This window comes from Bombina bombina, chromosome 8, assembly GCF_027579735.1.
Source record: "Bombina bombina isolate aBomBom1 chromosome 8, aBomBom1.pri, whole genome shotgun sequence".
In the NCBI taxonomy this organism is placed as follows: Eukaryota; Metazoa; Chordata; class Amphibia; order Anura; family Bombinatoridae; genus Bombina; species Bombina bombina.
Genome location: NC_069506.1, coordinates 316572278 through 316600056, shown reverse-complemented (window position 1 = coordinate 316600056; position 27779 = coordinate 316572278).

Genomic DNA, 27779 nt, shown 5'->3' with positions numbered 1-27779 from the left:
CATGGGGGTTTCTCTCTTGTGGAAGGGGACACGTTGTTATCTGTGATATTACATTCACACTTATACAGACAAGGAGGGTCCAGGGCATTACTTCTCTATGCCATATCCACATGATTTTTAAATCACTCACGTTACGATACATTGTGACATATTGTATCTCTGATATAGTAAGCAAGCCTGGAGCGAATTAAAATAGGGAATATTCCCTCATAGTTACTTTATTAGATGAATAGATAAAGAGTAATTGATACGATACTAATCGGCTGACTGGGTTCAATCCCAGCAGTACGCAGGCAGGAGGACGCCTTTGAGCGCATAGTCTGTTTGCACTGCATTAATACTTACAACCTACACACATTTTCTTTTCACTCTTTTCTCCTATCCTTAGGACTCTACCCAGGCCACTTAGCCCTCATTTTTGGCCCTTTGTTTTTAAATGTTAGTTGGATCAATAATATCATGACCCAATAGGAATGGAAGTCCTATACCCATTTCCCAATTGATTCAAATTATGGTAACTTGTTCGTTTGTATATCTGTTAAATAAAGTGTGATTTTTTTTTTTTTACTTAAAATTAATTTGTTTTACAAAAAAAAAAGTAATAGTATAGCAACAATTTGCAAAGCAAATTATTCTGGTACTGTAATGTCTGTTTAGCAGGAGCCAGATTACCAGATTTCATCTTTTTCCTAAACATTCAAATGCAAATTAAACAAAAATGTCTTTTATTTGTTTGGGAAATATAAGTATATTATGATTTACAACATATTAAATGTAACTAAAGCCAAGCACATCAAATGCCATGAAACTACAGCTTCTGAATTTTACCTTTTGGCATTTGCTGACAGAGTAGCTTGCAATCTAATGCACGTACTGTCTCTAAGAAAGTGAAAACTATTGTTGTAAGAACCCAAAGGGAATAACTAGTTCATTCCTTCCAATTTGCTGCATTGCAGTGCTAAAGTGCTTCATTTTAAAATCTGAAACAAAAGAACATGAAGAAATATTTTGTAATTCAGCACTGGAGCATTGAAACTGTAGCTATATTCACTAAAGAGTAAAAGGGGACAGCAGTGAGACAAATTGTTCCAATAAATATATAGTGCCCCTATGGGCTGACACAAATTTGTAGAAAGATTTGTCACAATTTAATGAACTGGAGAGGCCTAACAAGTCCATCTATATGCACTGATGCTCCTACAAATTAATACAAAATTATGTTGCATAATGGACAAGATTCAAAATGAAATGTAAGTTTCTCATGATTAGATACCAGTTAAAGGCACATGAAACCCAATTTTATCTTCTTTAATAATTCAGATAGAGCATACATTTTTTAAACAAACTTCTAATTTACTTCTATTATAAATTTTGCTTCATTCTCTTTACAACTTTTATTGAAGGTTCAACAGCACTACTGGGAACTAGCTGAACACAATCATAAGCCAATGATAACAGGTATATTTGTGCAGCTATCAATCAGTAGCTAGCTCACAGCTCATGAGCCTACCTACATATACTTTTCAGCAAGTTACCAAGAGAACAAAGCAAATTAGATAATAGAAGTAAATTGGAAAGTTGTTTTAAATTGTATATAATGTATATAACATTCTGTAAATATTTGGAACCACCCTCCCCAAAAAAAAAGAATATCTGTCTAAAGGAACATGAAAGTCAAAATTAAACTTGCATAATTCAGATAGCGCATTCAATTTTAAAACCCTTTTTATTTACTTTTATTATCAATTCTATTTAGTTCTCTTGGTATCCTTTTATGAACAGCATACCTAGGTAGACACACATATGCCTCTTGTCATTGGCTTACCAGGTGAGTTCAGAGAGTTTCTAGTAGTTCATTTCTGTTCTAGAGCTGCCTTTGCAGGTGCAAATTAGATATACTATATACAGTTGTAATGCAGAAAACCAGCAATATGTTGTTGTTTAGATTTAATATTAAGGGATCTATTTATGTAGGTGCGGACAGACATGATCCGCTATAGTGAATCATGTCCGCCGCACATCAATAAATGCAGACACCATACGCTGTCGGCATTTATCATTGCACCAGCGGTTCTTGTGAACTACTGGTGCAATGCCGCCCCCTGTAGATTCTCGGCCAATCGGCTGCTAGCAGGGGGTGTCAATCAACCCGATCATATTCGATCTGGCTGATTGCTGTCCACCACCTCAGAGGTCTTAGGACCGCTACTTCTTAAGTTCCGCTTCAGACGGAACTGAAGCGGAGTGGGTCGGAAGCAGCATCTGCTGCTTCTTAAATAGAACCCTAAAACATAACCATTTAACAAGATTACAACTCAATATCATGGGAAAAAAACATAATTTATGTAAGAACTTACCTGATAAATTCATTTCTTTCATATTGGCAAGAGTCCATGAGCTAGTGACGTATAGGATATACAATCCTACCAGGAGGGGCAAAGTAGCCAAGTAGTGTGGTTATGGAAAAAGGAGTAAAAATAAACAAAAAAGGAACTGGAAATATAAATGTGCTTTATAAAAAATAAAAAAACACTATAAAAAGGGTGGGTCCTATGAACTCTTGACAATATGAAAGAAATTAATTTATCAGGTAAGTTCTTACCTTATGTTTTCTTTCATGCAATTGGCAAGAGTCCATGAGCTAGTGACAAATGGGATAGTAATACCCAAGATGTGGTACTCCACAGAAGAGTCAATAGAGAGGGAGGGATAAAAATAAAAACAGCCATTTTCCGATGAAAAGATTAAATCCACATCCAAAAAAATAAGTTTTTCTCATAAGCAGAGCAATCAAACTGAAAAAGCTGCCTGAAGAACTATTCTACGAAAACTGCTTCCAAAGAGGCAAATACATCAAAGCGGTAGGATTTAGTAAATGTATGCAAAGAAGACCAAGTTGCTGCTTTGCAAATCTGATCAACTGAAGCTTCATTCTTAAAATCCCATGAAGTGGAAATTGATCTAGTATAATGAGCTGTGATTCTCTGAAGCGAGGCCAGACCCAACTCCAAATAAGCCTGATGAATCAAAAGCTTTAACCAGGATGACCTTTCCTAGGACCAGAAAAGACAACAAATAGACTAGAAGTCTTCCTGAAATCTTTAGTAGCTTTAACATAATATTTCATAAGCTCTTACAACATCCAGAGAATGTAAGGATCTCTCCAAAGAATTCTTAGGATTAGGACACAAAGAGGGAACAACAATTTCCCTATTAATGTTGTTATAATTCACAGCTTTAGGTAAAAACTTAAATGAAGTCTGCAAAACTGCCTTATCCTGATGGAAAATCAGAAAAGGAGACTCACAAGAAAGAGCAGATAACTCAGAAACTCTTCTAGTAGAAGAGATAGCCAAAAGGAACAACACTTTCCACAAAAGTAGTTTAATATCCAAAGAAGGCATAGGCTCAAAAGGAGGAGCCTGTAAAGTCTTCAAAACCAAATTAAGACTCCAAGAAGGAGAGATTGATTGAATGACAGGCTTGATACGGACCAAAGCCTGCACAAAACAGTGAATATCAGGAGAGAGTAAGCGCTGGTGAGCTTGGTTTTAATTACCTATATTATATATCATATACAGTGTTGCACTATTTGTTTCTCTTTTGTTCCCTTTTAGGTATTTTATCGATGTATTTGTTTGTTATGGATCTTACCAAGGATTTTTAACATCTGAATTAAGGATTTGTTTTCACTAGATCTTTAGTGCTTTTTAATATTATCACTGATTTTCTATTTTTGTTTTTTGATATTTTTGTCTTTTGATTTTTGTCTTTTGATTTTTGACCTTTGTTTATCATTTGAATTCAAGTTTTCCACGTGGATTTTTTCACAAGTTATTTTTATTTTTATTTTTATACACCTCACGGATTTACATTTTTTTAATTTAGCAGCTGAACCACAATAATTTGACCCACTCAACGTTTACATTCTACTATTATTGACTTCACGTTATATTTCTACACGTCACTTTGGAGGAAACACTACTGGATTCACTTACATATAACCGGGTGAACATTTGAACATTTTTTATGTACGCCAATTTTTGTGAACACTATTTTTTGTGAATGCTATTTTTCTTTGTTGAAAGCTATTGTGTGCACTCAATCACTCACTTAGGTTGTTTATATTATTGAATGTACATGTCCTAACTCCTCATCACTGGCTCACTAAGTCAGCGTCACATGCTATACTCCATTGGATAGTTTTAGATATTTTTAGATTTGTTTATTATATATATATATTTTTTTTGTTAAGTCAGACATGGATCCATGCGTCTGATTGCCATTTGTAAATTTTTATATGTATTAAAATGTACCTTTTACTAGCCTTTTAAGCTTTTTAGCGCTTACTCTCTCCCCATTTTAACTTTTGTATTGTTAGCCTACTAGGAGGCTATATAGTTAGTAAGTTTAAGGCCCTGGGTGTAGCGCTCGGTCCACTTCTCCTGTTCTCTTAGTGAATATCAGGAAGCTTAGCAATCTTTCTGTGAAATAAAACAGAAAGAGCAGAGATTTGTCCCTTCAAGGAACTTGCAGACAAACCTTTATCCAAACCATCCTGAAGAAACTGTAAAATTCTAGGAATTCTAAAAGAATGCCAGGAGAATTTATGAGAATAATGCCATGAAATATAAGCTTCCAAACTTTATAATAAATCTTCCTAGAAACAGATTTATGAGCCTGTAACATAGTATCAATCACTGAGTCAGAGAAATCTCTATGAATAAGCACTAGGCGTTCAATTTCCATTACAAGTGATAAAAAAAAATAAAAAATATAAAGATATTTTCAATCAGATGCGCCTATCAAATTTGACATACAGTGTGACAATCTTTTGTCTCCGTGATTCCCCTAAGGCAGGGGTGTCCAAACTTTGCTCTCCAGAGGATTTTGGAACTACATTTCCCATGATGCTCAGCTACATAAAATGCTGGCTGAGCATCATCGGAAATGTAGTTCCAAAACCTCTGGAGAGCAAAGTTTGGACACCCCTGCCCTAAGGGAAAGTGATAGTGACCACTAATAAAAATATGTTTCCAAATTCCCAATAACTAACGTGAATTCAAAACAAACAATCTACAATGACCATAGATATAGAATAGAACAATACAAACTTAAACTGAAATGACAGTCTTGTAGAAAAAGTCCACACTAAAGGAGTATTGATTGATGTCTCCAGGCAGCAAAGCTCATTCCAAATGTGAAATTGGCCAGTTGCACGATCTGTAGATAAGAAGAAGAGAAGAGGAGCCAAATAGTGTGTACCATTTATAAAGTATACAGCCAGACCCCCAAATTACGGCTCCTACTTATTAGATATTCAGCACTTGAGAAGTGCCACAAAAACCTTCTGAACAATTAGCAGCCGTCCGGCAAGCTGTAATGGCAGATCCGTTCCTCCAATGTAGAACTATTTAATAGATATAAGAAAACACAGGCACCACAATAGTGTATATCAGTGAGTAGGTGAACTCATACGCACAACAAGGAGATATACTCACAATGTGGTAAGCACTTGATAAGTGCCACAAAGACCTCCTGGACTATTCTCAGCTGTCCAGACCACTGGTTCCTCAGGCAAATCTCGGCAATCTCCGTTACAAAGAGCAGGGGAATAAAGGTGCTGTCACTAAAACTAACTCCCCACGGGCGGCAGTTAGAAGTAACAGTAAAAGTACTAAAAAGGCCGTGTTACTGGTAAAAGAATGTTTTTATTAAAAACAACTAAGCCACAAAGCGTTTCCCGGTACCTACGACCGTTTCATCAGGTGTAATTGCAATATAACAGTAGCACAGCTTATAAAGCCCAAGTCGGCGTCTAGCTCGACACAGAGCGCATGCGTGAACAACCCAACAAGAAAACAACCAATCAGAACCGCTAGAAAACCGACATATTACCAATAGGACAAAAAATGGGGCTTGGTAGAAAACACCTTCCTTATTGTCCAATCAGTGAAATCTTAAATGTTAGCAGCATATTTTACGAGCGGTATTTACAAGTGTAAGAATAAATCTACAACTGCCGTATTTAAATTATCAAAGGACCTGCCTTTCTATCATTACCGCAGATTCCTTGAATTATATACACGCTAGCCTAAATTTATATGCCACATAACTTAATCGGACCCTCGGATCCTTCTACCCATTCCAGCCTAAAATACTGTTAAAATCAAATAAGATTTCAAAAAAAGAGTAAAGCTGAAAACTATACCAATACTTAGACTACTATTAGTTAAAAGAATGATAATAAAAAAAGGTGCTGATTAGATGTCTCTAAGTTGTTCACACATTTACAATTTATTACCTCAAAAAATACCTAACAAATATATATACAAATAATATACATAGTGTAAAAATAATTAATAAAATATAAAAATAAAAATAATCTAAATAATGTAGAAAACTGACTAATGCATATTTAATTAATTATAAACATAGAAAGGCATTAATCTTATCAATAATTAGAATTTGTGTAAAAAATGATATGCCGATATAAATGTACCCCATGTAACACTTATCTCCCTACACGATGTGTAGATCCCATCCAGTGAACAACAACTAATGTATCAAAAAACTAGGTGTGATAAAGGACACAAATTGAATGCTGGATTGTAAATGTTATATCATGACTCAATTGAGCTAACTCAATTAAAAGCAGCCATATCTAGACTTTCATTGAGACTGTGTGGTATAAGGGTCTTTAACTTCCAAATCCAGAAAGTCTCTCTCTGTCTTAAATGAATCAAACGATTTCTACCCCACTTGGGGGCAATGTATTCTAAGGGAAAGATACTAAAAAGGTCATTTAGTCCATCATGACAATAAATACTGTGACGTGGGACACTATGATTCATTATCCCTTTTTTGATATTCCTGTTATGTTCCCCCATCTTTTCTTCGGTGGTCTTTAGGACCTCCCTACATACTGTACCCAGCATTGACATTCCAGGAGATAGACTACATAGCAGGAATCACACGTGAATCGAGAATTGATCTCGAATTCTTCCTTTGTGGAAAAAGATTGAAATTTCAACTTATCTCCTGAGGTAGAACTACAAAGCCCACAATTGGATCGATTGCACCTATAGAAACCCTTTTTGCCTATAGACCAATTTTCACTTTTCATTCTCATATTATTCCCTTTGGTATATTTATTCATTACCACCTTACTCGGGGCTAATTTATTTTTGAGAGTCGGTGCTCTCTTGAATGTACATACAGGAAATTCATCCAAAATATTTTTTAAAATAGAATCATTCCGCAAAATGTACTAATGTTTGCGTAAAATCTGTTTAATTTTATTGTGGTTACTAGTAAACTTAGTTATAAACCTCAGATTGTTGGATTTAATTTTTAAATTAAGATTATCCGATTTATCCCTATTGGCACTATTGAAGAACTCTGATCTATCTTTATTTCTGGCTTTTATAAGGCCTTCGTCCACCAATCTACTTGGATAACCTTTCTCAAGAAACCTAGACCTAAGAATGTTGGCCTGGTCTTCATATGTATTCAAAGTAGTACAATTCCTACGGACTCTAGAAAATTGATTATATGGTATGTTGTTTATCCATGCTTTGCAATGGTTGCTTTTAAAATTAAAATAACTATTAGTGTCCACCGACTTAAAAAAAGTTTTAGTGTTAACATGTCCATTACTATCCCAACTTAATACCAAATCTAAACATTCTATGTTATCCCTATTGATATTAGAGGTAAAACTTAATCCCATGTCATTGTTATTAAGTGATTTGATAAATTCTTGGATTGTTTCCTCTGGACCATTCCAAATGAATAACAGATCATCAATGAAACGGCCATAAACACCAGTTTATGGGTGTTAGTGTACTTTTTAACACTTTAGTTAAGAGTTTTATGCTACGGCGTTGTAGTGTAAAACTCTTAACTACTGACTTTTAAATGCGGTACCAGTCTTGACAGGAGAGGGTGTACCGCTCACTTTTGTCAGACTCGTAATACCGGCGCTATGCATGTCCCTTTGAAAAAATAGGATACGCAATTGACGTAAGTGGATTTGCGGTATTTCTGAGTCTGGCCCAAAAAGTGAGCGGTACACCTGTACCTGCAGGACTCGTAATACCAGCGGGCATTAAAAAGCCGCGTTGGGACCGGCCAACGCTGCTTTTTAAGCCTAACGCAAGACTCGTAATCTAGCTGATGGTAAATTAACATACTTTCACCTAAATTTAGAGTTTGGCGTTAGCCGTCAAAAGCAGCGTTAAGGGGCCCTAACGCTGCTTTTTACCGCCCGCTGATATTTAGAGTCAGGCAAGAAAGGGTCTACCACTCACTTTCTTTTCGCGACTCGAGACTACCGCAGATCCCCTTACGTCAATTGCGTATCCTATCTTTTCAATGGGATTTGCCTAACGCTGGTATTTCGAGTCTTGGAAGAAGTGAGCGGTAGAGCCTCTACCGAAAAGACTCCTACCATCAAAAAAAGTCAGTAGTTAAGAGCTTTATGGGCTAACGTGGGAACATAAAGCTCTTAACTACTGTGCTAAAAGTACACTAACACCCATAAACTACCTATAAACCAATAAACAGAGGTCCCCCCATCACTAACCCTATAATAATTTTTTTTAACCCCTAATCTTCCGACCGGACATCGTCGCCACATACATTATAGCTATGAACCCCTAATCTGCTGCCCCTAACATCGCAGACACCTACATTATATTTATTACCCCCTAATCTGCTGCTCCAACATTGCCGCCACCTACCTACACTTATTAACCCCTAATCTGCTGACCGGACCTCGCCGCCACTATAATAAATGTATTAACCCCTAAACCGCCACACTCCCGCCTCGCAAACACTATGATAAATAGTATTAACCCCTAATCTGCCCTCCCTAACATTGCCGCCACCTACCTACAAATATTAACCCCTAATCTGCCGCCCCCAATGTCGCCGCTACTATAATAAAGTTATTAACCCCTAAACCTAAGTCTAACCCTAACCCTAACACCCCTAATCTAAATAAATGTACTATAATTAAATAAATTATTCATATTTAAAAATAAATACTTACCTATAAAATAAACCCTAATATAGCTACAATATAACTAATAGTTACATTGTAGCTATTTTAGGATTTATATTTATTTCACAGTCAACTTTGTATTTATTTTAACTAGGTACAATAGCTATTAAATAGTTAATAACTATTTAATAAATACCTAGTTAAAATAATTTCAAAATTACCTGTTAAATAAATCCTAACCTAAGTTACAAATACACCTAACACTACACTATCAATAAATTAATTAAATAAATTACCTACAATTAGATAAACTAAAATACAATTAAATAAATTAATCTATAATACAAAAAAACAAACACTAAATTACAGAAAATATTTTTTTTTACAAGAAGTTTAAACTAATTACACCTAATCTAAGCCCGCTAATAAAATAACAAAGCCCCCCAAAATAATAAAATGCCCTACCCTATTCTAAATTAAAAAGTAATCAGCTCTTTTACCAGCCCTTAAAAGGGCCTTTTGCGGGGCATTGCCCCAAAGTAATCAGCTCTTTTACATGTAAATAAAAATACAATACCCCCCAACATTAAAACCCACCACCCACATATCCCTACTCTAACCCACCCAAACCCCCCTTAAATAAACCTAACACTAACCCGCTGAAGATCTCCCTACCTTGAGTCGTCTTCACTCAGCCGAGCCGATGTCCTCCATCTGGTAGAAGTCTTCATCCAAGCAGGGCAAGAAGAGGTCCTCCATCCGGTAGAAGTCTTCATCCAAGCTGGGTCTTCTATCTTCATCCATCCGGAGCGGAGCAGAGCCAATCAGCCAATCGGATTGACCTCGCATTCTATTGGCTGATCGGAACAGCCAATAGAATGCGAGGTCAATCCGATTGGCTGATTGGATCAGCCAATCGGATTGAACTTCAATCTGATTGGATGATTGAATCAGCCAATCAAATTTTTCTTCTCTTAATTCCGATTGGCTGATAGAATCCTATCAGCCAATCGGAATTCGAGGGACACCATCTTGGATGACATCTCTTAAAGGAACCATCATTCGTCGTTAGTCCGTCGGTTGAAGAGGATGGCTCCGCATCGGCTGGCTGGAATATGGCTCCGCTCCACTCCGGATAGATGAAGATAGAAGACCCCGCTTGGATGAAGACTTCTACCGGATGGAGGGCCTCTTCTTGCCCCACTTGGATGAAGACTTCTACCGGATGGAGGACCTCTTCTTGCCCCGCTTGGATGAAAACGTCTACCGGATGGAGGACCTCTTCTTGCTCCGCTTGGATGAAGAATTTGGCTTGGTAGAGTGAAGACGACTCAAGGTAGGGAGATCTTCAGAGGGTTAGTGTTAAGTTTATTTAAGGGGTGTTTGGGTGGGTTAGAGTAGGGGTATGTGGGTGGTGGGTTTTAATGTTGGGGGGTATTGTATTTTTATTTACAGGTAAAAGAGCTGATTACTTTGGGGTAATGCCCCGCAAAAGGCCCTTTTAAGGGCTGGTAAAAGAGCTGATTACTTTTTAATTTAGAATAGGGTAGGACATTTTATTATTTTGGGGGGCTTTTTTATTTTATTAGGGGGCTTAGATTAGGTGTAATTAGTTTAAACTTCTTGTAAAAAATGTTTTATTTTCTGTAATTTAGTGTTTGGTTTTTTTGTATTATAGATTAGTTTATTTAATTGTATTTTAGTTTAGCTAATTGTAGGTAATTTATTTAATTAATTTATTGATAGTGTAGTGTTAGGTGTATTTGTAACTTAGGTTAGGATTTATTTTACAGGTCATTTTGAAATTATTTTAACTAGGTATTTTTTAAATAGTTATTAACTATTTAATAGCTATTGTACCTAGTTAAAATAAATAAAAAGTTGCCTGTAAAATAAATATAAATCCTAAAATAGCTACAATGTAACTATTAGTTATATTGTAGCTATATTAGGGTTTATTTTATAGGTATATATTTATTTTTAAATAGGAATCATTTATTTAATTATAGTACATTTATTTAGATTGATTTAAATTATATTTAACTTAGGGGGGTGTTAGGGTTAGGGTTAGACTTTAGGGGTTAATAACTTTATTATAGTAGCGGCGACGTTGAGGGTGTCAGATTAGGGGTTAATATTTGTAGGTAGGTGGCGGTGATGTTAGGGAGGGCAGATTAGGGGTTAATACTATTTATTATAGTGTTTGCGAGGCGGGAGTGTGGCGGTTTAGGGGTTAATACATTTATTATAGTGGTGGCGAGGTCCGGTTGGCAAATTAGGGGTTAATAAGTGTAGGTAGGTGGCGGCGATGTTGGGGGGGGCAGATTAGGGGGTAATAAATATAATATAGGTGTCGGCAATGTTAGGGGCTCATAGCTATAATGTAGGTTGCGGCGGTATACGGAGCGGCAGATTAGGGGTTAATAATATAATGCAGGTGTCAGCGATAGCGGGGGCAGCAGATTAGGTGTTAATAAGTTTAAGATTAGGGGTGTTTAGACTCAGGGTTCATGTTAGGGTGTTAGGTGTAGACTTAGAGAGTGTTTCCCCATAGGAAACAATGGGGCTGCGTTAGGAGCTGAACGCTGCTTTTTTTGCAGGTGTTAGTTTTTTTTTCAGCCAGCTCAGCCCCATTGTTTCCTATGGGGATATCGTGCACGAGCACGTTTTTCCAGCTTACCGCTGACTTAAGCAACGCTGGTATTGAGGGTTGAAGTGGAGCTAAATTATGCTCAACGCTCCCTTTTCTGAGGCTAACGCAGCCACTCAGACAACTCTAAATACCAGCATTGTCTTTAGGGTGCACTGGAAAAAAAAAGCAGCGTTAGCACCGCGGGTCTTTACCGACAAAACTCTAAATCTAGGCGTTTGTATCCTTTAAACCTCTAAAATGATGTCAGTCCCTAAAGACAGCCCCATGATCACATGCTTTTGTATTTGCTTTTCACATCAAGGGAAGCTAGTTCATGTGAACCATATAGATAACATTGTGCTGATGCCCGTGGATTCTAACAACACAGCACTAATTGGCTTAAATGCAAGTCAATAGATAAGGTCATGTGATCAGGGGTAGTAAGAAGATGCTTAGAAACAAGGTAATCACAGAGGTAACAATCGGCCAGATGGCTCATAACGCTGCTTTTTCACTACCGCTGCTATTACGAGTCTTGTAGGTATAGCTGTACCGCACACCTTTTTAGCTGTAATGCAACGTAACTCCCGCACCTTTCAAAAAGTCCTTTTTCAATGGGACTTCCAAAACGCTGGTATCAGTATTGCCTGGGAGGCCAAAAAGTGAGTGGTACAGCCTATACCGACAAGATTCGCATCGCTATCTTAAGTCAGTAGTTATGAGTTTTACGCTACAAAGCTGTAGCATAAAACTCATAACTAAAGTGTTACAAAGTACACGAACACCCATAAACTACCTATTAACCCCTAAACCGAGGCCCTCCCGCATCGCAAACACTAAAATTAAATAGTTAACCCATAATCTGCAGCTCCGGACGTCGCCACCACTATAATAAACATATTAACCCCTAAACCACCACACTCCTGCATCTCAAACACTAGTTAAATATTATTAACCCCTAATCTGCTGCCCCAATGTCGTCGCCACCTACATAAATTTATTAACCCCTAATCTGCCGCCCCCAACATCGCCGCCGCCACTATACTAAAGATATTAACCCCTAAATTTCTGGCCTCCCACATCACTAACACTAAATAACTATATTAACCCCTAAACCTAAGTCTAACCCTAACAACCCTAACTTTAATATAATTAAAATAAATCTAAATAAAATTTACTATCATTACCTAAATAATTCCTATTTAAAACTAAATACTTACCTGTAAAATAAACCCTAAGCTAGCTAGAATATAACTTATAGTTACATTGTAGCTATCTTAGATTTTATTTTTATTTCACAGCTAAGTTTGTATTTATTTTAACTAGGTAGACTAGTTATTAAATAGTTATTAACTATTTACTAACTACCTAGTTAAATTAAATACACATTTACCTGTAAAATAAAACCTAACCTGAGTTACACTAACATCTAACATTACAATAAAATTAAATAAATTACATTAATTAAATATAATTAACTAAATTACAAAAAAAAAATAAACACTAAATTACACAAAATGAAAAAAAAAAAAAGATCAAATATTTAAACTAATTACACATAATCTAATAGCCCTATCAAAATAAACCCCCCCCCCCCAAAATAAAAAAAAAACCTAGTCTACACTAAACTGCCAATAGCCCTTAAAAGGGCCTTTTGCGGAGCATTGCCCAAAATAAATCAGCTCTTTTACCTGTAAAAAAAATACAAACAAACCCCCAACAGTAAAACCCACCACCCACACAACCAACCCCCCGAAAAAAACTACCTTAAAAACCTAAGCTCCCCATTGCCCTGAAAAAGGCAATTAGATGGGCATTGCTCTTAAAAGGGCATTTAGCTCTTTTTCTGTGCCCAAAATCCTAATCTAAAAATAAAACCCACCCAATAAACCCTTAATAAAACCTAACACTAACCCCTGAAGATGTACTTACAGTTTTTGAAGACCGGACAACCATCTTCATCCAGCTGAGAGAAGTCTTCATCCAAGCGGGCAGAAGTCCTCAACGAAGCCAGGAGAAGTATTCATGCAAGTGGCAAGAAGTCATCCTCAAGGCGGGCAGAAGTCTTCATCCAGACGGCATCTTCTATCTTCATCCTTCCAACGTGGATTGGATCCATCTTCAAGACATCCGGCGTGGATCATCCTCTTCTTTCGCTGGCTATTCAAGAATGAAGTTTCCTTTCTATTGGCTGATTGGAACAGTCAATAGAATGCAAGCTCAATCCTATTGGCTAATTAGATCAGCCAATAGGATTGGCTGATTGGAACAGTCAATAGAATGCAAGATCAATCCTATTGGCTAATTGGATTAGCCAATAGGATTTTTCACCCTTTAATTCTGATTGGTTGATAGAATTCTATCAGCCAATCAGAATTCAAGGGACGCTATCTTGGATGACGTCATTTAAAGGAAACTTCATTCTTGAATAGCCAGCGAAAGAAGAGGATGCTCTGCGCCGGAGATGGAGCCGCTCCGCATCGGAAGGATGAAGATAGAAGATGCCGTCTGGGTGAAGACTTCTGCCCGCCTTGAGGGTGACTTCTTGCCACTTGCATGAATACTTCTCTCAGCTTCGTTGAGGACTTCTGTCCGCTTGGATGAAGACTTCTCCTGGCTGGATGAGGATGGATGTCCGGTGTTCAAAAACTGTAAGTGGATCTTTGGGGGTTAGTGTTAGGTTTTATTAAGGATTTATTGGGTGGGTTTTATTTTTAGATTAGGGTTTTGGGCACAGAAAAAGAGCTAAATGCCCTTTTAAGGGCAATGCCCATCCAAATGCCCTTTTCAAGGCAATGGGGAGCTTAGGTTTTTTTAGATAGTTTTTTTGGGGGGTTGGTTTTGTGGGTGGTGGGTTTTACTGTTGGGGGTTGTTTGTATTTTTTATTTTACAGGTAAAATAGCTGATTTCTTTGGGACAATGCCCAGCAAAAGGCCTTTTTAAGGGCTATTGGCAGTTTAGTGTAGGCTAGGGTTTTTTATTTTGGGGGGCTTTTTTATTTTGATAGGGCTATTAAATTAGGTGTAATTAGTTTAAATATTTGATCATTTCTTTTTTATTTTGTGTAATTTAGTGTTTATTTTTTTGTAATTTAGTTAATTGTATTTAATTAATGTAATTTATTTAATTTTATTGTAATGTTAGGTGTTAGTGTAACTCAGGTTAGGTTTTATTTTACAGGTAATTTTGTATTTATTTTAACTAGATAGTTATTAAATAGTTAATAACTATGTATTAACTAGTCTACCTAGTTAAAGTAAATACAAACTTAGCTGTGAAATAAAAATAAAACCTAAGATAGCTACAATTTAACTATATTGTAGCTAGCTTAGGGTTTATTTTACAGGTTAGTATTTAGTTTTAAATTGGAATTATTTAGGTAATGATAGTAATTTTTATTTAGATTTATTTTAATTATATTAAAGTTAGGGGTGTTAGGGTTAGGGTTAGATTTAGGGTTAGGTTTAGGGATTAATATATTTATTTAGTGTTAGTGATGTGGGAGGCCAGAGGTTTAGGGGTTAATAACTTTAGTATAGTGGTGGCAGCGATGTTGGGGCAGCAGATTAGGGGTTAATAAGTGTAATGTAGGTGTTGGCGATGACGAGGGCTGCAGATTGGGGTAAATAACTGTAATGTAGGTGGCGGCGATGTTAGGGGCTGCAGATTAGGGGTTAATAACTGTAATGTAGGTGGCGGCGATGTTAGGGACGGCAGATTAGGGGTTAATAACTGTAATGTAGGTGGCGGCGATGTTAGGGACGGCAGATTAGGGGTTAATAACTGTAATGTAGGTGGCAGCGATATTAGGAGCCTCAGATTAGGGGTTAATAACTGTAATGTAGGTGGCGGCGATGTTAGGGACGGCAGATTAGGGGTGTTTAGACTCAGGGTTTATGTTAGGGTGTTAGGTTCAAACATAAATTTTCTTTCCCCATAGAAATCAATGGGGCTGCGTTACGGAGCTTTACGCTCCTTTATTGCAGGTGTTAGGCTTTTTTTTAGCCGGCTCTCCCCATTAATGTCTATGGGAAAATCATGCATGAGCACGTAAAACCAGCTCAAAGCAGCGCTGGTATTTGTGTGCGGTATGGAGCTCAATGCAGCCATATTGCTCGCTAACGCAGGTTATGGGAAAACCTGTAATAGCAGCGTTATTAAAGGTGAGCGGTGGATCGGTTACTACCGAGCCGTTCATAACGCAAAACTCGTAATCTGGCCATATGTTTTCTGTGCAAAACTGGGGAATGGGTAATAAAGAGATTATCTATATTTTAAAGCAATACAACAATTTGAGTTGAGTGTCCCTTTGATTTCTTATTCTAAAGAAAAATATATTGCTACATTACTTAATGTATCACTTTTTAAACCTCATACCACTGAAGAGCTTTACCTTAGGTAACAACTGTATTTAGAATTCAGCCGTCATTTACATAGCAGATTGTATTATTTTTAGAAGCACTTTATGAGATTGTTAGTGTTACCTTCTCATTGCTGTTGCCGTATGTAAGCATACAAACCATTTACCTCACATTTTCCTTTTAGGAAACCGTACATTGCAAACTCTCTGCCTCCAGATGGAGTCGCCACTGTAATGAGTAACGTTTGTGAATGTCTGGCTTCTGATGGTGAACATACTGCTAATATTTTAATTGGTGCTTAGTCTAAACAGCTCATTAAAATGGCTGATCCCCGGGTGCATTTCAACAGTCTGCGTGACCCATGAATCAAAACAGCAGGTCTATCACAAGCTCTAATTAACAGTCTTAGGTCAGATTTAATGTCCCTAGGTTTACTGACACCTACGTTTGATGAGATGACTCAAGCCAGGAAGAATGTCCAGTCCATCATCAGAACCAGGCAAAACAAATCCTGGCAGTGCTATCATCTGAGCTTCCCATTAAGCAGAGCAATTAAACATAGCTAAATTCAAAGCAGATAACCTAATTCAGGCTTTGACCTCACAGCTATCTCAATACAGAGACAAAAAGTGGCACAGACAGGCACATAAGTTGTCAATCTGGACCTCAGCTCTGTATAAAAATAAAATGCTGTACTACATGTGGGAAACGTACTATCCGGGAGAGAAAAGGATAAAAGGGACATTTTAATTAGAGAATGTCAAACTATATATATATAATCTTTAAATGTATATATATTTTTCATCTATTAATGTTCAGCAATTAAAGGTGCATGATATTTTGAGATTTAAAGGGACACTGAACCCAATTTTTTTATTTTGTGATTCAGATAGAGCATGGAATTTTAAGCAACTTTCTTATTTACTCCTATTATCAAATGTTCTTCATTCTCTTGGTATCTTTATTTGAAAAGCAAGAATGTAAGTTGTTATTGCTGATTGGTGGATACATTCATTCACCAATAAACAAGTGCTGTCCAGGGTCTGGACTTTCATTTTCAAATAAAGATAGCAAGAGAATAAAGAAAAAATGATAATAGGAGTAAATTAGAAAGTTGCTTAAAATTGCATGCTCTATCTGAATCACGAAAGAAAAAAATTGGGTTCAGTGTCCCTTTAAATATAAAATGTCTAATTATATGTATTTAAAAAAGTGATTGGGGAAGTTGCAGCAAACATAAAGTTAATGTAATCAGAAAGTTTTAATAATCAACCAATACACTAATTTATTTGAAACTGCATCATGATGTTCCTTTAAACTGGGGACACTCAAGTCAAAATAAACTTTTGTGATTCAGATAGAGCAGCAGTTTTAAAACACTTTCCAATTTACTTCCATTATCAGATTTTGCACAATCTTTTTATGTGAACACTTTCTAAGAAATAAGAGATCCTATTGAGCACGTGCACAAGCTCACAGGGAATACGTACACTAGTCTGTGATTGGCTGACGTCTCACATGATACAAGGGGAAAAAATAAATTTGTCAGAAATAATCTACTGCTTATTTGAAATTCAGAGTAGGTGTTAAATCATTGTATTTTTATTATGCACATGTTAAGTATGCAATTCTTCTGTATTGAGTGGCTCTTTAAGTACTACATTGCAACAAAAAAAATCCTTCTATAATACAAATGTTTAAAACACTTTTTAGCAGAATTTGCCTTGCTCTGCATTCTATACCCCTGATGATTGTTGATAGGAATAGATATGTAGGTATATACAGGAGTAAATATTTACAAAAAAATAACAGTTTCCTATGTGTAAAGAACATTGAATGTGATATATGTACAGCAAATATATAGTACAATACAAATACATATTTACACACACATATATAAGTATATACGGTATGTGTGTATATATATATATATATATATATATATATATATATATATATATATATATATATATATATATATATATATATATATATATATATATATATACAGTATATATATATGCAAAAATGAAAAGATAGAATCCAGGCGTCACCAAGTCCGTTAAAACATCGAAGTTTATTCACAAAGTTTAAAAAAGTAGGTATTGAAGACAGAGCTCCATCAGGTTAAAAGAATTAACACTAAGTCTTACATGTTTCAGCCTCTGCGGCCGTAATCATAGACATACTCCCTTGGTGTATGGGAGGTGTTCTTATAGGGCTTTCATCCGCCCATTAAAATCAACACTCCTTAACCCTTTAATTACCAGCTGTTAGTAAGTATACAATACATACAACAAAGATATATTTTATAGCTGTTACAATTGTTAGATACTCTTGGCTAAACATATTATTCTTTTTATCAGATAAGGACCATAAAAAGGAGAGAAAAGGTGAAAAAAGATTCTTCAGATTAAATCCATAATAGGAATATACACAAAATGGATTAGGCAACAGATAATCAATTCAATACTGAATGCATGTACCATTGTACTTTATCAGTCATAGAACCAGGGCAAACACTCCTTGCTAGCCCCTAGTCTATTACTGATATGTTTGTCTTTACATTTCTTCACTTAGCATTAAATTCTAGATATTAAATATTAAAGAGATGAAGATAGGAATAAAGAAAAATCAAGACTAGATCAATGAAAAGCAAAAAACATATGTATAAATAAAATAAACAAATAGCAACACAATATCAAACTGGTATAACATATACACCAAACTTAGTCTAATGTTAGTGTCTTCAATATTTGTGTTCCTTTATACATTGATACCTTGCCTCATGATCTGACCTTATTCAAACTTCATTCTGTAAAGATAAACAGGACTACAGATCTGATCCACAAGCTACTCCCAGTAATTAATCACATCAAATTGTGAATTAAATCCTCCTGGGACCAAAGTTTTCAGCTTATGGATCCAATAGATCTCCTGTCTCTCCAAAATCTTTAATTTACTGCCACCTCTGCGAGGCACACTTATACTCTCAATAGCATTCCATTTAAAGTGCTGTACTTGTTTATCATGCACCTGAATAAAGTGCCTTGATAGTGCTGAGCACTGCACTTCATTAGATATGTAACCCAGATGCTCTTTTATCCGGGAACGTATATCCCTTGTAGTTAAACCAATGTATTGTTTCTTGCGCTGAGTGCATTCCACTAGGTAAATCACATAGGTGGAAGTACACTTAACACAGCCTCTAGTGGAGAAGGTCTCATTCGTAACAAAGGATGTGAAGTTATTACCCTGTTTTATGTATGTGCAGGACTTACAACGTGGAACACCACATTTGTAGGTTCCTCCAACTTCTAACCAGGAGCTGCGTGCTTCTGTGATGGGCAACATGCTTGGTGAAAGCATGTTGCCCATCGTTAGATTTTTAGAGTAAACAAAGTCACATCCCTGTTGAACTATGTTTTTCAAATCATCATCCCCATACAGAATAGGCAGGTACTTTTTGATGATATTACACACTCCAGAGAATTGATTTGAAAATTTTGTAACAAATCTTAGATCTTTTCTTTTACATCCCTGTTTTCTATTTTTGAGTAATACTTTTCTATCCATAGTTTCTACCTCTCTATATACTGAGTCAATCATCCCCACATTATAACCTCTCTCAATGAACCTTTGTCTCAGGTCAATTGACTCTTTAACAAAGTCAGAATGCAGGGTACAGTTACGCCTCACGCGCAAAAATTGTCCTTTGACAATTCCTTTATACACATGTTGAGGATGTCCACTTTGCGCGTGAAGTAAACTGTTACCTGCAATTTCTTTACGATGTAGGGTCGTAGTAACCTCTTTTGATGAGGGCGTTGCTTTCAACACTAGATCAAGAAACACTATCTCAGACTTGTGCCAGCAATGGGTGAACTCCAAACCTTTATCATTGGAGTTCAGATAATCCATAAACCCTTGTATGGTCTGTTCATCCCCATGCCAGACAAGTAAGAGATCATCAATGAATCTCCTATAAAATTGGATATGCTTAATGAAGGGATTTCCATCCGCAAAGACGTGGAACAGCTCCCACCAACCCATGAACAGGTTGGCATAGGAGGGGGCAAACTTAGCCCCCATAGCTGTTCCACGTCTTTGCAGATAGAAATCACCCTCAAACATAAAGAGATTATGACTCAAAAGGAATTCAACCACACGAATAATGTATGATTTAAAGTTTCCATTAAGATCTGTATAGGTGTTAAGAAAAAAGGAAATCGCTTCTAAACCCTTACAATGCGGTATTGCTGAGTAGAGCGACACAACATCTATGGTTAGCCACACAAAGCCAGGCTGCCATTTCAAATCGTCAGTCAATCTCAAGACATGTGAGGTATCCCTGATATAACTGGGAAGTTTATTTACAAGCGGCTGCAGATACATATCAAGCCATTCAGAGATAGGCTCAAGTAATGAGCCAATACCCGCCACAATCGGTCGGCCTTTGACATCCTGCAAACCTTTGTGCACCTTTGGAAGGTGGTGGAAGATAGGCAAAACAGGGTCACTAATACTCAGGCCCATAGCAGTTTTCCTATTAATGATGCCTATCTCCACACCATCGTCCAAAAGCGACATTAGCTCTCTCTGGAACCTAGCAGTAGGATTATTGCTAAGGCAGGTATACACTTTTGGATCATCCAGTTGACGACATGCTTCGGATATATAGGAGCTCCTATCCATAACCACTATACTTCCACCTTTATCTGAATTACGTATTACAATTTGTTTGTTTGTTTGGAGAGATTTAATAGCTTGTTTTTCTTTGCGTGAAAGATTAGATTTCACATCTGATTTCTCATGTGAGAGTGCATTCAAATCCTCAAGCACCCTCTTATGAAACAGCTCTAGTTGTTTACCCCTAGACTGAATAGGATAAAAGTTAGATTTACTTTTAATGGTTAAACTTCCTGAGCAATTATACGGAATATCAGGAGCCCCTTCATTATCCAATGATCTTAAAGTGAGCAAACCGCAGGTATCCTCAAAGTTAAGTAAATCAATCTCCCCCAGACCACTCTCTCGTGTTTCTTTAACCAATTGATCAGGTGAATCTTTATAGAATTTTATGAGAGTAAGTATCCTCACAAACTTGTTAACGTCAAGAATTGTCTGGAAGAGATTGAAATCCCTGCTCGGACAGAAATTTAAACCTAATCTCAAGACTTTGTGCTCAGCTTCACTTAACTGATAGGATGAGATATTAATGACACCCTGATTATTTACTTTTGTGTTACTATGTTCCTCAATATATATTTTCCCCTTCCCCTTAGGGGTAGGGGTAGGGTTGCTTTCACTCCTCCCCCTTCTCCTTGATTCGTATCCCTGTGAAAATCCTGCTGCTTTACTTCATGTGTATGCTGGGTATCTGTTTGTTGTTTGTTCACTAGGATAGGTTTTATAGAACTTTGCTGTTTGTTCTTTTGAATACCTGGTGTTTTTAATCTAGCTCCCAATTGTTCACTATGGGTTTGATTCTCTATTGCCAGTACCTGTTGATTAGGGACAACCTCTGATCTTTCATTCTGTTCAAAATAGATCTCCAGGTCTGAATCCCCACTTTCCTCATATGAGCTAGAAAAAGCAGATAATGATCCATCATCATCTGTGGTTTCAGGCTCAGTGTCTGAGAAAGTTACTATTTTGTTACCCTTAGATTTCTTATTGTGTCTTCTCTTGTTACCCTTATTGGTCTTACTGCTTACCACAATCTGATCCTCAGTGTTTTTAATAGAGGATTGATTTTTTCTCTTATTGTGTTTCCTACGGTTCCTTCTGTGCCAGATAAACACTTGATCATTTTGATAATCATTTTTATCTCTCAAATATTTGGTATGTTTAGTTTGTATAATCTGACTCTTGTTGGACTGAACCACATCTTGTAATGTTTTATCTAAAACACCATATCCCTCTATGTCTTTAAACTTATTAAGTTCCAACTGTATGCATTCTATTTGTTGTCTAACCAAAATAAGTTGTGCTGTCTTATACTTAATCAATAATTGCATAAGGCGTAGAGAGCATTCAGATAAAACCTCATTCCATTCTCTAATGAAAATATCATCTGAAACATCAAATGTGGGAAATTTGAGTACTCTTAGACCTCTGGGTATCATTTTTAACACACTATATTTGTTCAGAGTCCAAGAGTCCAATTTCAGTCTTTGTTCTTTTAAGCATAATTGTTCCATTTGCATGAATAGATCACTCAGTTGTGCATTAGGACCCTCTAGACCAAATAAATCTTCCAATTCCAGACCTTGCAAGTCCAAATCATCAAGCTTAGCCAAAGAAAAATAATTGCCAGTCACATTGTATATGCTAGTAATAGGTAGCTCTGCTTCTGTTGTTTGTGACATCATGAAAGTACTGATAAATAATCAATCCAAATATAGAAAGTCCCGGGAACAAAATTACTAAAGCCCACAACCGCACTTAAACAAAAAAATGGGGTTAATTTAAGCAAAGCAAGAAAAGAAAGTTTTTTTTGTTAGTGCTGCAGGGCGATAGAATGTTTAATTTCATATATCGAACTTATTTGCATGGATGGGGGAAAAAGAGAACAAGCAATCACAGTCTATATTCCAGCTTTTATAGGCGAGTGTTCACAGTCAGCCTTAACATGGAGGCAAGAGAGCAGTAGACAGAAAGCAAAATAGCAAAATAGCAAATAGATTGCAAGCGGCAGTCAGAAACAGAGGATGCCGGTCTAAAGCGGGATACTCATACTCACTCCTTCCCGGGTCGCTATTTGTTTCAGCTTACCCTCCGTGGTAATACCCGTGTATTAGCCAGTAGACCTCTGAAGGCTTTGTACTGCCTTTAATGTCTCCCTCCGATCCTCCACTCCACAATCGCAGAACAAGCTGTAGCCAAGTGTGATGCTCCTGCTGTGAAGGCTTGTTCTCCACACGTACAGCCGTTGAAGCGTGACGTAGCGTTCCCCCTTCCCCGTCCCGGGTCAATGATGTCACTGTGTGCGCCGGTTTCCAAAGAAGAAGTACCCCAACTCCTCGATAATATGCAAAAATGAAAAGATAGAATCCAGGCGTCACCAAGTCCGTTAAAACATCGAAGTTTATTCACAAAGTTTAAAAAAGTAGGTATTGAAGACAGAGCTCCATCAGGTTAAAAGAATTAACACTAAGTCTTACATGTTTCAGCCTCTGCGGCCGTAATCATAGACATACTCCCTTGGTGTATGGGAGGTGTTCTTATAGGGCTTTCATCCGCCCATTAAAATCAACACTCCTTAACCCTTTAATTACCAGCTGTTAGTAAGTATACAATACATACAACAAAGATATATTTTATAGCTGTTACAATTGTTAGATACTCTTGGCTAAACATATTATTCTTTTTATCAGATAAGGACCATAAAAAGGAGAGAAAAGGTGAAAAAAGATTCTTCAGATTAAATCCATAATAGGAATATACACAAAATGGATTAGGCAACAGATAATCAATTCAATACTGAATGCATGTACCATTGTACTTTATCAGTCATAGAACCAGGGCAAACACTCCTTGCTAGCCCCTAGTCTATTACTGATATGTTTGTCTTTACATTTCTTCACTTAGCATTAAATTCTAGATATTAAATATTATAGAGATGAAGATAGGAATAAAGAAAAATCAAGAATAGATCAATGAAAAGCAAAAAACATATGTATAAATAAAATAAACAAATAGCAACACAATATCAAACTGGTATAACATATACACCAAACTTAGTCTAATGTTAGTGTCTTCAATATTTGTGTTCCTTTATACATTGATACCTTGCCTCATGATCTGACCTTATTCAAACTTCATTCTGTAAAGATAAACAGGACTACAGATCTGATCCACAAGCTACTCCCAGTAATTAATCACATCAAATTGTGAATTAAATCCTCCTGGGACCAAAGTTTTCAGCTTATGGATCCAATAGATCTCCTGTCTCTCCAAAATCTTTAATTTACTGCCACCTCTGCGAGGCACACTTATACTCTCAATAGCATTCCATTTAAAGTGCTGTACTTGTTTATCATGCACCTGAATAAAGTGCCTTGATAGTGCTGAGCACTGCACTTCATTAGATATGTAACCCAGATGCTCTTTTATCCGGGAACGTATATCCCTTGTAGTTAAACCAATGTATTGTTTCTTGTGCTGAGTGCATTCCACTAGGTAAATCACATAGGTGGAAGTACACTTAACACAGCCTCTAGTGGAGAAGGTCTCATTCGTAACAAAGGATGTGAAGTTATTACCCTGTTTTATGTATGTGCAGGACTTACAACGTGGAACACCACATTTGTAGGTTCCTCCAACTTCTAACCAGGAGCTGCGTGCTTCTGTGATGGGCAACATGCTTGGTGAAAGCATGTTGCCCATCGTTAGATTTTTAGAGTAATCAAAGTCACATCCCTGTTGAACTATATATATGTGTGTAGGAAGACATTTCTATTTTAACCATGACAGTGATGAGAATATCCTAAAATTTAGGGGTTCGGAAAGAGTTCAGCTTAATGAAAGAGGTGGAAATTTGGACAAACTATTGTTACAAAAGGAGTGCAAATGGATATATAATCTATGCTCCTTAAAACCAAATGGGATGAAAGAGGATATTAACTTTGCCCCCTTCCTAGGAAACTATTTTGTAGCAACTGCCATTAATATTATTTTTATAATAATTAAAATTTATTGTCCGCCATCTCAGAAATATTGTCAAATATTTAGATATATGTCATATTTATAGATCCCTTAACATATAAACATTTGGTTTAATTATAGTTCTTTCTGCGATTTTCCTCCAAAAGATTATATGTATAAAGATGTAAATCTCCATCATGTTAGTTCTAACTAAATTTGCTAACATGTAATTGTTATTTGAAACGTTTTGGAATAATTGTATATGCAATGTATAAAAATTAAGCTACTATTAACCACTTAGCGGTGTTTTGTGCCTTTAAATGAAACAAAATGTTTCTCTCATTTTGATCTGTTACAATTCACTCGGTGAATGGAGGCGGAGCATTTGGTCTTACAAAAAGTGTCACCTAATTGTGACGTAATCAGACACAGCCGGAAGAAGCCCCATGCCGTAAGGGGTGAAACGTACATAGCGCAAGGCAAGAGAAGACAGCTACATGTGTCTCACTACAGAAGCTGGGAATTAAGGATAAGTCTCAACAAGGGACCATATACGGATTGAGGTAAAAGTTTGCGCAGACAGTATTACAGCATTGGATGCTTATGGTAAGCGTGTACAGCGACAAGCAACCGGCATCCCAGTCAGTAGAGCTAGTTGTGATATTGTCAGGAGGGTTAGGTGAGTAACACATCTTATATTCACTACGGCGATACGAACACTTTTATATCGTGCCCTGGACAACTATGGGTGAGAATTATATGTTTGACTAACTAACCCTGCCTATACTAGCATCTGCTTTATACGGACTGCTTTGTCATTAATGGGGGAGACTGCGCTGTACGCTGTTACCCTACCGCTACTGCTTTATTCTAACCTGGACTTACTGCTGTTGCTTGTGACTGCTTATTACCATATGAAATTTGGAGACAAGGATTATTTACCTTTGGGATACCAACTCCTGCTGTGGGGTTAATTTTTCCGACACCCGGAAAAGTTATTATATATTTATTATAACACAAAAAGTTATTAAGTTATTATATATTTTTTCTATAAAGGGTACCCTAGGAGACATTTTGAATTTATGATATTCTTCTGCAGTGGACACTGTTAATTTACACCGCTATAGTGGCTTTACTCATACCTACATATTAATGTTGTTGTGTATTTCAATTCACATTAAATGACTTATTTTTCAGCATACCAAGGTGGCATTTTTCTGATTTCTCTATTTCTGATACTTATAGTATTGTGCCAGATACGGGTAGACTTTTGGAACATTTGTGGAAGGGAAGTTTTAGTACCTTGCACTTCTGCTCCAAGATTTTCTTTTGTTGTTATAGTATTACTACCTCTGTGCACTGCACACTTGCAATCCTAATTTTAGCAAGTGTGTATTTACTGGATCTTATTATATTTATTCTGGTGCCAATCATTCTTGTAAAATATATATATATATATATATATATATACATACATATATAAATAGATAAAAAAAATACATCTTTAGACATGTATATGTATGTATATATACAATATAGCCATTTGCAGTCAAACACATTTGGCTAGATTACAAGTTTTGCGGTAAGCTTAAAAAGCAGCATTAGGTCCTAACGCTGCTTTTTAACGCCCACTGCTATTACGAGTCTTGCAGGTTTAGGGGCACGGCACACTTTTTTGGCTTTAACGCAAATCAACTTACGTAAATTTTGCAAAGTATTTTTTCAATGGGACTTGCATAGCGCCGGTAATACGAGTTTGTCCTGGGAGGCCAAAAAGTGAGCGGTACACCCTCTACCTCCTAGATTCCTAATGCATTTTAAAGACAGTAGTTAAGAGTTTTATGGTACAAAGCTGTAGCATGAAACTCATAACTAAAGTTCTAAAAAGTACACTAACACCCATACACTACCTGTTAACCCCTAAACCGAGGCCCTCCCACATTGCAAACAGTAAAATAAAATTATTAACCCCTAATCTGCCACGCCCGACATCACCGCAACTATAATAAACATATTAACCCCTAAACCGCCACACTCCCACCTCGCAAACACTAGTTAAATATTCTTAACCCCTAATCTGCCACCCCTAACATCGCTGCCACCTACATTATACTTATTAACCCCTAATCTGCCGTCCCCAACGTTGCCGCTACTATTCTAAATGTATTAACCCCTAAACCTAAGTCTAACCCTAACACCCCCTAACTTAAATATAATTAAAATAAATCTAAATAAAATTACTATCATTAACTAAATTATTCCTATTTAAAACTAAATACTTACCTATAAAATAAACCCTAAGCTAGCTACAATATAACTAATAGTTACATTGTATCTAGCTTAGGGTTTATTTTTATTTTACAGGCAAGTTTGTATTTATTTTAACTAGGTAGAATAGTTAATAAATAGTTCTTAACCATTTAATAACTACCTAGCTAAAATAAATACAAATTTACCTGTAAAATAAAACCTAACCTAAGTTACAATAACACCTAACACTACACTACAATTAAATAAATTAACTAAATTAAATACAATTAAATAAATTAAATACAATTATCTAAATTACCAAAAAACAAACAAACACTAAATTACAGAAAATAAAAAACTAATTACAAGATATTTAAATTAATTACACCTAATCTAAGTGCCCTATCAAAATAAAAAAGCCCCCCCAAAATAAAAAAAAAAAACCCTAGCCTAAACTAAACTATCAATAGCCTTTAAAAGGGCCTTTTGCAGGGCATTGCCCCAAAGAAATCAGCTCTTTTACCAACAGTAAAACCCACCATTCACACAACCAACCCCCCAAATAAAAACCTTTCTAAAAAAACCTAAGCTCCCCATTGCCCTGAAAAGGGCATTTGGATGGGCATTGCCCTTAAAGGGGCATTTAGCTCTATTGCTGCCCAAAGCTCTAACCTAAAAATAAAACCCAACCAATACACCCTTAAAAAATCCTAACACTAACCCCCGAAGATTCACTTACCGGGAGAAGTCTTCATCCAAGCGGCAAGATGTGCTCAACAAAGCTGGCAGAAGTGGTCCTCCAGACGGGCAGAAGTGGTCCTCCAGACGGCATCTTCTATCTTCATCCTTCCGACGTGGAGCGACTCCATCTTCAAGACA